The 15,509-nt window shown below is 38.6% G+C and overlaps 1 long non-coding RNA gene across 1 annotated transcript in view; it reads right to left on the reverse strand.

Annotated features, from left to right (window-relative positions):
• Positions 1–15,509, reverse strand: part of LOC103897054 — a 154,847-nt gene that overhangs the window by 56,364 nt on the left and 82,974 nt on the right. Inside the window, exon 3 of the long non-coding RNA XR_657462.2 lies at positions 8,353–8,539. This is a non-coding gene — a long non-coding RNA (uncharacterized LOC103897054). The remainder of the gene's footprint in view (positions 1–8,352; positions 8,540–15,509) is intronic.

Here is a 15,509-nt window from a genome sequence, read left to right on the forward strand (position 1 = left end):
TTAGATTGGACGTGAGGAAAAATTTCTTTACTGAAAGAGTGGTTAAACATTGGACCACGCTGCCCAGGGAAGTGGTTGAGTCCCCATCCCTGGAAGTATTTAAAAGACATGTAGATGAGGCACTTAGGGACATGGTTTAGTGGACATGGTGGTGTGGGGTTGATGGTCGGACTCGATGATCTTAGAGGTCTTTTCCAACCTTAATGATTCTATGATTCTATGAGTTAACTGAAACATTCACCGGAACCAAAATATTAAATTTTCATTTCAATCTTTTAAAACATTTATATTTCAGGTATTTTTTTCATCCTGTACGTACACATTTGTTGACCTGCTTGCCTGTTTGCCCCCAAAGCTCCTTGGCTAATTTGAAATTACATTGTTAGAGGGAAAGAAGTCAGAGGTAACGAAGCTCCTACAATTGTAAGGAGCAATTGTAAGGAGAGTTGAGAGATGCTATACATTTTACCATTGAGAAATACACTGCAGCATGAGCTCAAGATTTATTTAGATACTAGGAGACCCATATGGGAGGTAGATTTTATAAATGCCCTAATTGTGGGAAAAACAACTTCAGCATCAATCAGCTGCATGACATCAATCACAGCAAGTCAGGCTACATTAATTCCAGCACTCAAAGAAGGTCTGGTGTACTTATAAACTACACATTTTATTTCAAAAAGCCAAGCACTACTTCTTAGGGGTTTGGCTTTTTTAAAAAAACAAGATATTTGAGCTCATCTTGCTTTTCTATTTTTCTGCAGAAAAACATTTTTTTACTACGAAGTTAGCAAGTACCTATCTTTGAAACAGAGACAGAAGAATAATCAGGAAATAGCTCTCCTACTGCTAGTCTTCTATGTGGCCATAACAGAATTTAGACATTCAGATGTCCCTTCTTCTTGGAAGGAATTTGTTCACCTTTGCGTAATTCAACTTATATAGACTGCATTTTTCCCAAAAGTTTGCTCAACGAATGAGGAAGACAAAGATGAAACAAAAACCTTGAGAAATCCCACAGATAATACTCAGTGTAAGCTGCTGTTCCAAAGAAGCTGGCAACTTATTCCTGCTCAAAGAATTCCTTTTCATTCTGATCTTTATGTTTCCGCCAGAAATTACAAATTAAAAGCCGACTAGAAAAAGAAAGCCAAGACAAAACTGGTAGACGTGTTTAGAAACACAAAAAATTCCATCCAATCAAGAGATGTATAGAGAGGAAAGAAGGTAAGCCTACAACTTACTCTACTTTTATGAAAGAATAAGCATGTACTTAAAAAAATGAGTGTCAAAAAAGAACGTGTGTGTCCTGTACTGGAATTCAAAAAAGCAATGTGGACTTGCATTCATTTGGCACAACACACTGACAAAAGAAGCGGCCACTGCAAGATTCATGGCATTTACCAAGACGATAATATATTGTTTTAATTGAATTCCTGGCAAGCTAAGGAAGAAACAGCACTGACATCATCATTTAGGTGTTGAGCTATTCGGTGGACCTTATTAGTTAAGGATAAAATTGTATTGCAAGATCGTAAGTATTTAGTTTAATTGAAAGAGTGGTTGAGAAGAAAAAAAAAAACCATGGTCTTCACTAACTCCACAGTTTGACCCCCAAAAGCTTCTCACTACCATGTTGTATTTTGGCTCACATTCTTTGTCTAAGGCCAGTCTTGTTTTGCCACAGAAACTACTTCAAATTTCTAGTCACTGCTCACAAGTAGACTGTTTCTTTATATAATGGGGAGTAAAACTCTTTATTTTTTCATATTGACCTGTTAATTTTATTTTCTTAGATGATAGACAGATAAGGGTTCTCACGTCTGTAAAACAAAATCTAATTGTGGGAATACTGACTTGCAAGCTAAAGATGATAAGCAGAGAACCAGACTCAGCTTTCACAGCAGGGACCTTCTCGTCAACAGCATACTTCAACCAAACTTCGTCAGTACTCTGTATATCCAAATCACAAGAGTTTCATAGAAAGACAAGTTTTCCAGGATAAAGCAACAAAACTTGGCATAAGCCTGAGGTCTTTACTAACGTGACTGATTTTATTCTTGTAGGATCCCCAAGTAAAAACTGCAGACATACTTATGAAGGTGTCTTGATTGCAGCTGAGACAGAGGTGCTTAAGTGACAATTCTCAGCATATCTCCTAAAAAAATAACAAGAGAGGAGTAAACCACCACCATTTACTCCAGAATGGAAATGTACACAGAAGCAGCTTTTATGAAGGGGTTGCTATGAAGCCAATCTTAACCAAAACACATCTCCTGTAAACCTGTTCAGGCATCCATCACAGTAACATCCTTATTATATGCAGAGGCACCCTTTCAGGACCTCTTTTCTCAAATTTTATTAAAAAGACAGGATCAATACAGAGGTTGAAACTTCTACTTTAAATGGACACTGGATTAAGTTTTCTTGTTTAATCCTGTTGAGATACACAGCAGATAAAATTCAGGCAAACTGAACAAATTGTAATGAAAAAAGCAATTTTAGATTTTGCCCCTTTCTGATTACATTGTCTGTGAAGGGATTATTTTCTGATATTTGTTCATCAGTTGCAAGTGTCTGATAGAGATTTTAGCAATTAATTATTTGTTTGCCTCTTCCTATGAGGAACTCATTGCAAGCATTAAAAATTCAGGCAGTTTTCATCACGCACATAGATCATGTGATAAACTTTTGGCACTTAACTGGATAAAGCTGAACTCCCAGAATCAGTTTTCTGATTCAAGCATTCACAAATATGATTTCAAAATCTGCTTCCCATGAATATTAAAACTGGATATTCATTGTTTCTGTAGACAGTCTTCCCAATTAACATATTCACTAGAATATTTATGGAAAGCATACACAAAAAGAGTGTGAACAGCATCAAAGTGAATCCATTTAAATACTACGACGAGTATTTGCAGTCTTCCTTCATTTCACTTTATTGTATTTTATGAGGTGTTTGCCCAACTCTGACTTCAATCATGTATCTACAGATTACTTGGACTAAAATTTACTGTCAGAGAATGATGGTCGCCCAGCACTGGAGTGAAAAGAGGACAATCGAGGAAAGCAAGTCCCAGGAAAGAAGGCAGGCTCTGTTTTTAAAATGTTACCCTGGCAGTTAAGAAAAAACAGTCAACTTCCTGCTCTCTCACAGACTCCCTACATGATGTCACACAGCTTCTCAAGTTTTCATCTTAAGGTTACATTACTGACTCTTCCTTTCCTGTGAAATAGGTTCTACACAGGAGCCTTACACAGACACTTTATGGCTTTCAACCTCAAGTGGATCCACCACGCAGAAACTGGTAACTCAAGCTTATTTTCATCCTGTCAAAACGGAGGTGACTGTGAATCTGCTGAGGCCACATAGCCACAGTGGACACCTTTTTGAGGAATCAGGAATCTAGAGAGCACGTGTCAAATTACAGTTCCAAGCCTCCATTTTACATGACCTTCGTGGTAAAGGGGATAAGAAACTGCTGCATATAGCTTGGAAAATGATGCTAATTCTGGAGCTACTGTTGGTTAGTGAAATTGCTATTTTCTTTCTGATAAAAATTCATCATATATTATTTGATTATTTCCTCTTCCCTGTTTTAAATGCACTCCACCCTTCCTACTCGATTACCTTGCCTTCTGAATGTAATTTAAGAACGTTGGAACAATTAGCTTTTTCATTCAAAGTAACTCATAACTGAAATTATGCTGTCCTTGTGCATTATTAAAAACAACAACAGTAACCAGGTATGTTCAAAGCCTATACAATATTCAAAATCCTCTTTAATATTCTAGTTCATAACCTTAATAGACATTTATACATGATTAATGAGGCTTTCAGTAGCTGTTGCTGTCACAGCTTGGGTAATGCCACCTCCGATGAATATTCCAAGGGAAGGGTCTTACTGGCAGTGTCTGGGTGACAGCTGTGAAGTAGCAGGCTGCAATGTACTTTCTGACAAGAGAAACAAAACCCAAAATGAAACAATATTCTGTCCTATAGAATTGCAGACTATTTAAAAAGCAGAACATGGGAACTGGTTATATCAGGGCATATTTTATATCACAGATTCACTAACAAAGAAATTATAAAGCGTTTCTAAATGTGATCCCACTGCCATGCTATAGCAAATGAATAACTTAAGTTCTTAGATATAAACACATGGATGAGTAATGTAATTCCTAATTACATCAAGAACACGTAATTTTAGGACACAGCACTGCAGAGAGAGGTATTTGATTCTGGAGCCCTGAAACATACAAAGAAAGAAAGAAACAAAAAACTGCAAAAGAACACAAAAAAAAGAGCACAACATTTTTTGCTATGACAACTCAGTTAGCTCAACCTTTTTGCTTAGTGAAAAAAAGACTGAGAGGTGATTTGACTACTATATGTTCATATAGTATGAACATAAGTATGTTCAAAGGGAAACATACCCAGGCCTGACAGGGGAATAACTAGTATGGATTCACCAAGGGTAAATCACGCTTGATCAATCTGACTGCCTTCTGTGATGAAATGACTAGATCTGTGAATAAGAGATGACCAGTTGACGTGATCTCCCTTGAATTTAGCACAGCTTTCAATATGGTCTCCCACAGCATCCTTTTATTCAAGTTGGGTTTTTACAGTCTATATGGGTGGACTACTACATGGGTGAAAAACTAGCTGGAATGTTGGGCTCAAAGCATGATGGTTACTCATTCATGCTCTGTCTGGATGTCAGTTACATGTGAAGTTCCTCAGCATCTATTACGTGACCAGTCCTTTTCAATATTTTTATCAATGACTCAAAGGAGAAATCAGAATTCACCTGTATCAAGATTGCAAATGACACCAAGCCTGGGGGTTGCAGTCAATACACTCACACCCAGGGGGACCTTGACAGGCTGGAGGAATGAACAAAGCGAAGCCCTCTACCTGGGAAGGACTAACCTTCTCATAACGGCACAGGCTGTGGACTAGTCCTGCTGGGAAGGACCTGTAGTCCTGGTGGACAGAACATTAAACATGAGCCAGCAGCATGCCTGGACAGTGACGAAGGCCAAAGGCCAATGGCATCCTGGGCTGTATAAACAGGAACATAGCAAATAGACTGAGGGAAGTGACCATTCCCTTTTACTTGGTACTCACTGGACCACATCTGGAACACTGTGTCCAGTTTGGGGTCCCAAATATAAGAACAACATTGATGAAGTTCAGCGTAGGGCTATCAAGTTGTACGGGGGATGAAGTGTTTGCCCTGGGCTTGTTCAGCCTGGAGAAGAGAAGGCTCTATGGGACTTACCAGCAGCCCCCCAGTATCTACAAGCAAGTTGCAAGAAGACAGCCAGGCTCTTCACAGCAATACATGGTGAGGGGATGAGTGACATCAGACATAAATTGAAGCAAGGGAGGTTCAGACTAGATATAAGGAGGAACTCTTCCACCTGAGGACAGTCAAGCAGTGGCACAAGTTGCCCAGGGAGGCCATGTAGTCTCTATCCTTGGAGGTTTTCAAGACATTACTGGATAAAGGCCTAAGAAATCTTGCCTGACCCCAAAGCCCACCCTGATTTGAGCAGGAGTTTAACCAGAGAACTCCTGAGGTCCCTTCCACCCTGAATAATTAAGCGAGTCTATGAAGATACCAGGTACTGACAATTTCTTTAACTTAGTGAAGAAAAGTATAACAAGAACCATTTACTTGAATCTAAAGCCAGATGAACTGAAAAGAAAACTTCTAGCACTGCCTGTGATTAACCAAAGAAACTAGTGCCAGAAGACAGAGAGGACTCTTCACTCCTGCTGGTTTCAAATCAAGGCACAATGCTGTTGTGGGACATTTTTTACTCAAGTATACACAGAGAGCTTATAAGATAAGTAAACTGTGTGAACCATAGTGGAGTACAAAACAAGAAGTCAGATAAAATGACAAAATGGCTTTAACTCTCTGCCCATAATACCTATAATTTAAGGAAAATGCTAGCTATTATTCAGTGAAATAAATATTTTAACTGACCTTTTTTTTTAACCAACAAAGATTAAATCATGTCCCATCCAAATATTAAAAGAAAAAGAAAGCAGATACAGAAAAATAACAGAAAGAGTTACTAACTTTATATACTTTCCAGTCCTTTTCCAGTGCAAGGCTTCTTAATAGGTAATGGGCTTTGCTCCCTGGTTTGCATTTAAGATTAATTCACACTGAGAGCTTTAAGTCACTTCAAATACCATGTAGCAGCAAATTTCAAGATTTGTATTGAGCTCTCTGTAAAAACAAAGGATTTTACACACACAAGAATTTAAAGCAGCATGCCATTATCAATTGTGGACACAATTGAAATAGTCATTACGACAAGGCAGCATAAAATTCTTCTAAAAGCAAAAAGGTGAGGCCTGCATTTGCTCAGCTTTTAAAAATAAAAAAAATCTGTACTGTTCTGCCTGCCAGATCATTAGTTTTCAAGTATGCAGCCAGCACCCCTTATATTTCCAATTTAACATGAATCCCATAAATGTTTCATTCTAGAATGAGCTCATAGAATTACTGCCCGTTAAGGCAGAATTTTAAGTAACCAAATAAATTTGCATAAGCAAATATTTGTACCTGGCATGTAACTAATTCAGAAATGTATGTAAAACACACTGAAAATCTTTACATGCTCTTACTTGTAATTTAACTTGGAATCCAATTTTGTTTTGAAACAAAGCACAAATTCGTCAGCCAAGGTTACATGAAAGAAGCTTGACATTTTAAACAATGCCTTTTTTAAATTATCAGATTGTAAACTAGTGCTTGAACAGTTTTTTAAAAGGCTGAAACACCTTTCCTCGTGCTAAGATAACTACAAAAGCTGAACAGCTTTTTTTACTCTTGCCAAAATAACACACCTATTGTCAAACATAAAATACTCCATCTCAAAAAAAAAAAAAGAAGAAAGCTACAAAGTAACAAAAAATAGAGATCCAGCATCTTCTAACCTCACCTAACTGAAGTATCACTGCTGAACTCCTTTAAGGCCAGAAAAAAGTTCATCAGACAGACAATTTAAAAGGCAAAGTAGTGGTTAATCCAAGTCCGATTATAAAAAGTGCTAGTTATATAGCTGCAAGGCAATGTACCTATAAACTTGAGGATAACAAAAAATAGAGATCCAGCATCTTCTAACCTCACCTAACTGAAGTATCACTGCTGAACTCCTTTAAGGCCAGAAAAAAAGTTCATCAGACAGACAATTTAAAAGGCAAAGTAGTGGTTAATCCAAGTCTGATTATAAAAAGTGCTAGTTATATAGCTGCAAGGCAATGTACCTATAAACTTGAGGATCTCCACCTGAAGAAAGAAGAGGACAGAAAGATATTCCAGCTATAGCAACCCACTGCCACCCAGAGGGATATGGATTCAAACTGATTTTACATAAAGAGATTTTACATAGGTATTCATTGATTTTCTGCATTCAGCCTTCTAGCACAAGAAGCATAGAGGCAGTGGCCAGAACTAATAATCTTCACACAAAGGCAAGAAAAGAGCCTCATGTGTTTGCAGGTTTAGGCCATGAAGGCATTTATGTAACTAAATCAGGAGCCCATAAAACATTTCACATAATTCTTTGCTGCTACATTTACACCTCATAGAACAGAGTCCTACCACTGTCCGACATTCCACAAACTAGGTACCACCGTGTGTTCCCTGGTCCAGTGAGCAGCAGCGCACTGGACCACAGGACAAGAGAAAGCCTGCAGCTGAGTGACCGTTACCTAGGAGAGCCCACTATGCAAAGATCCATGCCAGACACACATTTCCCTGACATGTAATGTAGGCCCTCCGTGCTCTCATAGCTAGATACACTTCCTGCTTCGTGTCCCAAAATCAGACTCAGTGGCTCATGTTATCCATACATATAACGTCTAACACACAGGTCCATAAAGAGAAGAGTTGTGTAAAGAGTGCCCAGAACACATACAGATGCCTTTTTAAAAACTTTCAAATAATATTAAGGGCAGATCTGAAATGAGACATTAATTTTAATTAAAAGTAAAATCTTACAGGGCACAGGATAGATCAACTTTTAAAAATTAGAAAACACAGAGAAGACATGAGTAAGGTGGGGTTTTTTTGTTGCACTTTTTAGAAGTTCAAAGATGAGAGGAAAATCAGCTAACTGGGGCCAGCAATTACCTCCTCAGCAGTGAGAACATGGTAAGGAAGGCCCTTTGCTGAAATCTGTACCTTGGGAAATATTTCCTATGCAAACCAAACCAGATTTATTTAAATAAAATTAATGATGACTGATCTGCATTTGCCTGCCCTCATACAAATCATTCAACACCCCACGCTCCACCCCCAGCCATTATTTCCCTCCTACCTTCAAAACTCCCAGCAAACAGATAAATCCACGTAATGGCTGGGACAAAAAGAACGGTCAGAGAGGCAGCCAGGAATTTCCGTCGCCCTCTGCAGATTCCCAGCATTCTCTCGGGAGTGCAGATTTCCAACCCAGTGCTGTTCCTATGTCGGAAGCAAATAGTCCACAGCCTCCCACATATTAGTCCCTGAAAAGGAAAGGAAAAAATGTTTTAACAGCTTATCTCTCTACAGAAAGGTAGACTATGCCAGTGTTCCTAAAGAGTTAAAAGAACAAGGCTAAAAACAGGGTTACCACAATTTGAAAGCAGTACCCGTTTCAGCATTATCCATGACTACTTAATAATAAAGCAAGTTTTAGAAGTCAGACTAAGACAGTAAGTCAACAAAACACATCATATCACCTAAACACACAGGGCTAATCTTACAAAGAGACATCATCTTTATTTGTTTTTTCACCACCCTTTTACTCTACAGAAATTCTGGGTTCTTTGACGCCTATGTGTGGTGGTGCCCCTGGGCAGATAAGAGAAAGCCACCTGTATTTCTTCCCCTGCTCCCAAAGAGCAAAAGTCACACCAATGAATCAATGAGCTGGCTGCAGGTGGCCATGCACTCAAGAGGGTGAACTGAAAAATGAAAGGTAAAGTTTGGGGGCAGAGGGATGTTATTAAAATGACCCACTTTGCTAATCAAAAAGCAATGCTGATGAACTGCTATATAAAAGGGGAGAAGAGAAAGAGCAAAATGGGCAAGGAAGCTTCCTTAGGCACAAAAGGGGATATCAGGAGCTTTAGACTGTATGTGACGAGAAAAGAAGGAGATTCTGGAGAGCACCGCTGGTTCGATGAGAAAAAAAAAAAAAAGAATCTGAATTTGTTTAAATTATTGTTCTGCATTTCACAGAGGCCAAGATGGCAAAATAATCTGATGATTTTTATTCACAGGAAAATTAATATTCCCACACTAGTGCAGGCATTGCAGGGCATAAAGATAACATTTCTCATCTTTACCTTTTTTTTTGAAAAGGGAGGAAAGGCTGGTGTTAGACTAGAGAAGTTGGAGAAGGAAAGGGAAGTATTAAGTCCATGCATATCTAGTTCAAGCTTTGTGTGAAAGGGCTTCTGTTTTCTAATTTTAAAAAAAGAATTGGTCTACAAGAATGATAGGGAAAGAAACACAGGCTATGGCAGTACAAGGTGTTTAGTAACAGTGCCCTTTGGCTTGTGCTTAAACTAGTACTAGAGCTGAAACCAGCAATTAAAGCATTTCTACACTGACATCTAAACAATGGCCACTGTGTGCCTTGAAAATATGTCTGAGCTCTACAACTCCATGTATATTGCAGTGAAAGTCAATTCTGAAATCAAATTACAACAAAAATGAGAATTACAAAAAAGAGAAATGAGTTTAGACAAAGAACTCTGCTGCTGGAGATACCTGGCTGCAGTAATCAGGCAAACTTACAGCTGTTCCTCAAACGTTCAATAGAGCCCACTTTACTACACTACAGTTTAAGAGCCGTGATAGTACTCCTGACCTTGGAACTGATAAAATGGACTATAATTTGTCCAGAGCCAGCACAAAAAGCATTCCATTGTGTCAGCTTTTCAACACAATGAATGCCTCACCACAGAGATTTTGCACAAAATATGTGGACAGACTTAATATTAACAACTGTGGTATTAGAGTCACTGTGTTAGACAGAGACACACATTTGGTAGATAAATTGTGGAGAACTCCTATCTTTATTCACTGTATTTGGATAACGATTACATTTCATTTCTTTTCCTTATATCACATAGCTTGTACAACTATTCTGAAGACAGTCCTTTACATGCCTACTTGAAAAACACAGATAATTCTCCTGGCTTATGCGTTTTACACTTGCTATATGTGTGTATATTGTAAAGTGCACATAATCACTTACTTTAAGTAGGAATATTATTATTTTTTTCCTGTAACATCATGGTGTGCAGCACTGACATCAATCTGTGCATGTAAAAATGAATCTTTGAAAACACAAACTCACAAGCAGGGTCATTCTCCAATAGCAACGTCTTGTAATGCAACGTGCATTGGATACATACTGCTCCTACCAATGATACCTGTAAAACCCACAGGTAGCGAAGTAAGAGTCAACACTACATGTTTCTGAAATCATGCTGTTACAAGTGCACTGATACCGGTTTTTGGGATAATGACACCCAGACTCTGAGGCCTGGGGTTATAGTGCTGCTAGTGGATCAATTAATCCTGGGGCTGCATATGTAAGAAATAATTCATTTTTTCCTACATATTTTTTTAAATATCCATGCATGCTAAGTCTCTGAATAGGTCAACATGGAGGATGAAATCCAGCTTTTCTGCCCCATGAATGTAAAGTACTCTAACAAATTAAGAAAATATAAGGAGCAACACTGAACTCCCAATTCAGCTACAAAAGAAAGCTACGAATGTGGCAAATTCAGCTTTCTACAAATTGTCATCATTCAGACAAAACAGCCAAATCATTCTGCACATTCATGCATACCTTCTGTCTAACTAGGAAGACATTTGGGAAAATCCTAGACAGACAAGTCAGCTTGTGATGGATCATGCTAGGAAATGTTGAGATACTTCTTTTAATGGTGCTTTAAAAGAAGAAAGAGCCATAAACTGTTTTAAAGGAAGTTTCTACTATCTTCCCACCTCTCCAAAGTTGTGAATAGCTTCCCTTGAGTCTTAAATATTCATTTTCAGTGTATAAAATCACCACACCTGCTGACTATTTTTTTCCAAACTAGACAATGCATCATGTGCAAACCCTACACAAGCAATTGTATAAACATTCATTACCGTGAATGGTAATGAAGATGCTTAGCTTGAAGGAAAAGCTTTGGACTCAATCATGTATTCATTATTGGCTTTACTTGTAAAGAATTTTACCTAACATACCATCGTCAAATTGAAAGAAGATATTGCAGTTCTTCGACTTAGTTTTCCTTTCAGTTCAACAGGTGCCAGATGGGTATCCGTCATGAAAGGAAAGTGACTGACAACACTGGCTGGAGCAAGGGCTGAGCACAGAACAGGAGAGTACTGTGCACATTTCTGCCATATGAGCTCACCATTGCCTTTTAGACTTCTCCTACAGCATCCACTGCTCCTCAAGCCATAGTCCTATTGAATCAGACTGTCACCTGCCTAAAAGGTCTTAGAAAGCAGTTTCATGGTACAGGCTAAAAATGAAGCTACTTCGGATGCGACACTGGTAGCTATATTAATCTTTTCAGTAATAGCAAACACTATTAAGACGGTTCACTTCATTTACACAAATCCATGCAGTGTTCCTCCTGATAGCTTTCAGTCTTAACAGCTGTGCTAACTGAACACTTGTAGTCAGAAATACATAGCATGAAATACGTTGGAAGAAAAAAAAAAAAGGATAAGGAAGTAACTGGCCAATTTAATCACGGGATCTAGGTGCGATACTCCGATCAAAAAACAGCCAGTGGCTCCTCTTAATCTGTTCCCCAATGTTAGTTTTTTCAGATACACTAACTGAGCCACACTGAACATCCGCAACTTTAACCACCTTTATTGGATTTATCTCAAAGCAAGGGAGATCAAAATTAGCTCCAGAGTGAAAGGGAACAGTTGAGAGAGTTTCTGGTAAGGGGTTTGCAGTTTGAAACATGGTCTCAGCTTCGCTCCTCCAGACACAACCAGATTTTCTGCCTGTGCCACAGATCCAGAGAAGGTGCATGCATTTCAGGATATTCTTATACCTTGGTCTTCAATTTTTAATCTATTGTATGTGCTCCAAGAGCATCATATATTTTAGAAATCTGATGAAATAAGTAATATCCACAAAAGTTAGCTGTATGTACATCGTGCATGTACATCTTGCTGTCAGCAAGTCAGATGCTCTACACTTCTACAATACACCCAGTTCAAGATTTATAAGACCTACTGCACATGTACAGATCAACAGACATTAATACAGCAACCTCAGGCCAGCTCATCCTTGATTACTGCTAATGGTGCTATAAAAGGCTACTAGCTTGGACAATGCCTGTGTGAGGGGTCACAGTGAGAATTGAAATCAATCGGGTTTCTCATTACGAAGACTTAGTCATGACCTTCTTACCACATGGCAACAGTGAACGGAATGACTTCTGTTACCTTCACATACGGTCAGATGCTTCCATTAACTACACTACCCTGTCAGAGCGGTCGCTTTGTTTTAAATGAAGGATTATCTCCTCAGCTAAGTGTGAAGCAGCTCTCAACCAGTATGAACAGCACATATATTAAAGCACGTAACACAACACTAATCACATTGGTATTCAGTTTAGTAACAAAAAGGTAGGGTGTGGAATAAACCCATCATTATGAAATAAAAGATAAAAGAATTAAATGGTAAATCTTTATTTAAATAAACATCCCTTTTTTAATATACTCCATTTCTCAAGTTCTTAGAACAGAAATAGCATTTTAAAGGAAAATGCTATCTCCTCTCTCATCAACCTCTTCTTCTTCTCCCACATGGAAGAACATGCTACAGAAACAAATGCAAGGCTCCCTTTGCTCTCAAAATCTGAATTTTCTTGTCATTGGAGATCTTGCCCCTGAATCAGACTTCTTAATCCTATGGTATTGTGACTTTAAAGAAGGATTTGGAGTAAACTCAGAGTCAGCATCCACCTCAGAAGTTCTGTGAAACCACTTTAAAGGTACAGATTACAGCAGAGTTTCCAAATGCTACCAAATTTGCTCTTTCTCAACTAGTTACAAGAAAATAGTCCTATCTATAAGAGAGAAAATAGCCGGTAAGTTGACAGTACAAATGACTTCTGCCTTGGAACTGTGCTAACTGCTCCCAGAGCACAGAAGATTGACACCTTCTTTTATAACTTCACTCAGTATGTGCCGTGGCTCAAGGAAAATTCTATTAGTGTCCTGTTAATCAAAGTTTTCTAGAAGGTTCCAGCTGTAAGCAACAGAACCACAGGAATGGGGATCTATCCTGACAGTAGAGTAGTAACAGACGGAGAGAAGTAAATAAATAATACGCTTTCACATTTTTCCTTTTTCATTCCCATGTATTCCTTTATATGTATGTAAATATATATGTATTTATTTATGCATTTTTAATGGCATTCCTTTTTCCTTTCAAGCCTAGTCTGCTCAAAAGAAGGAAAGCCTGCAACTTTAAAAATTATCAAGGAATAACACAATTTAAGATCAACAGGATAAGAATCTTTTCCTAAGCCTCCACTAAAATGTCACTGTTAATATGAGGGGAAAAAAACCCCACCAGTTGAGAAGAGATAGCAGCAACAAAACACAATCATGACATAAAGATCAATCTTGCCTGTTATTCACGTTTCATTTGCAACCCAAGAATGATACGTATTTTCAAAGCAGCTACTGACCTCGTTTTTCAATGAGTTCTCCAAACTCTGCTTTACTCTACCCCCTCACCTGTATGGGCATATAGAACCAATATTTCCTGATTCCCCAATTTATCTCAGGACTCGGCACAGTTCAAAGAAACTGAAACAGAGCCTGACTCGGTTTGTGTATGGCAGAAGTCTAACAAGACACTATATATACATACTAAGAATACCTTAGAATTTGAGATCCCAATGTCATTGAATTATAAACGTACTAGACACCATGGCCAACCAGGAGTAATAACTGTGATAGAGAATCTTTCAATAGTAAAGCAATTCTGCTCCAGAATCACAGGTTACATTAGACCACAGCATTACTACATATCTGAATTTCAGGCTTAAAAAAAGGACAAAGCTCCACATCTTTCCAAATCCAGGCCTCTCCACCTGAAATAATGGCAGGAGGAAAATGAAAAAGTAACATGCTACCTGTTCTTGGCTGGAAGAAAACATCAGTATTTTGCTACATCATTGCTCTCCCTGCCTCTATACCAGGGCATCTTTCTCCTTCATAATCAAATACTGAAGAGTCGTGGGTTTGTCCATTCATTAATTCCCTTTCTTAGGTATTGTGTGCATGCAACCACATAGAAAGCAAAATGGTCTTTAAATCAGAAGTAGGGCGCTATGTACAACATACATAACACCTCTCAAGAATTTTGATGCTAATACTTTGCTTCTCAGCTAAAGTTCTTGGATGCTTATCAAAAGCAGTGTTTACCTTCATTAGAATCCTCTATGTACAAAGCTCCTCTAACAAGGAAATTGATTAAAGATTCATAACAAAGTTTTGCCCAGGACAAAACAATTATTGCTTGAAGTGTTCCTCCCCAACAAAAGAATCCATGTCCCTCTATGAAGCAAAGTCCTATTATTAAAAAAAAAAAAGGAACCCTTTATTTTACTGCATAGATCTCGAACTACAAGTTAGTCTTACATGGGGATTTGTAAAATGCTTACAGCAGCTACTTACTTGACAGATGGAAATAGAAGTTGGCATCGTACTTGCAAATTGTTTTTTATGAAATACTCGTATTAAATTAAAAAAATAAAAAGAGAGAGAAATGGGCCCAGGTGGCTCTCTCCTCAATCCTGACAGTGAGGAGGAAGGAGCTCAGGAGGAGTGGATGGATCCTCTGGGTCAAAAACTGGTTGTGCAGCTGGTATTGACAAGAGATATTTTAATTTTACAACCATGGGACCCTCTCTGAGAATGGAGGAGTGCTAACGAGACAGGATCCATCTGACCACATGGGGCAAAAGTGTCTTTTCCAATAGGCTGGGGCCAAACTGGTGAGGAATTAAATTGTGAGTAACGAGGAGGGAAACGAAAACCCACCAACAAATGAGAGAGTAGTGGATTGGGCTGGCAAGCAAAGGATGTTGAATGATGTGCACAGGAGTTACCTGTCTACAGCACAGAATCATAGAATCATAGAACCGTTTAGGTTGGAAAAGACCTTTAAGATCATAGAGTCCAACCATTAACCTAGCACTGCCAAGTCCACCACTAAATCATGTCCCTAAGCACCATGTCTACACCTCTTTTAAATACCTCCAGGGATGGGGACTCAACCACTTCCCGGGGCAGCCTGTTCCAATGCTTGACAACCCTTTCGGTAAAGAAATTTTTCCTCATGTCCAATCTAAACCTCCCCTGGCGCAACTTGAGGCCATTTCCTCTCGTCCTATCGCTAGTTACTTGGGAGAAGAGACC

This window comes from Aptenodytes forsteri, unplaced genomic scaffold (genome assembly GCF_000699145.1).
Source record: "Aptenodytes forsteri isolate BGI_AS27 unplaced genomic scaffold, ASM69914v1 Scaffold482, whole genome shotgun sequence".
Taxonomy (NCBI): Eukaryota; Metazoa; Chordata; class Aves; order Sphenisciformes; family Spheniscidae; genus Aptenodytes; species Aptenodytes forsteri.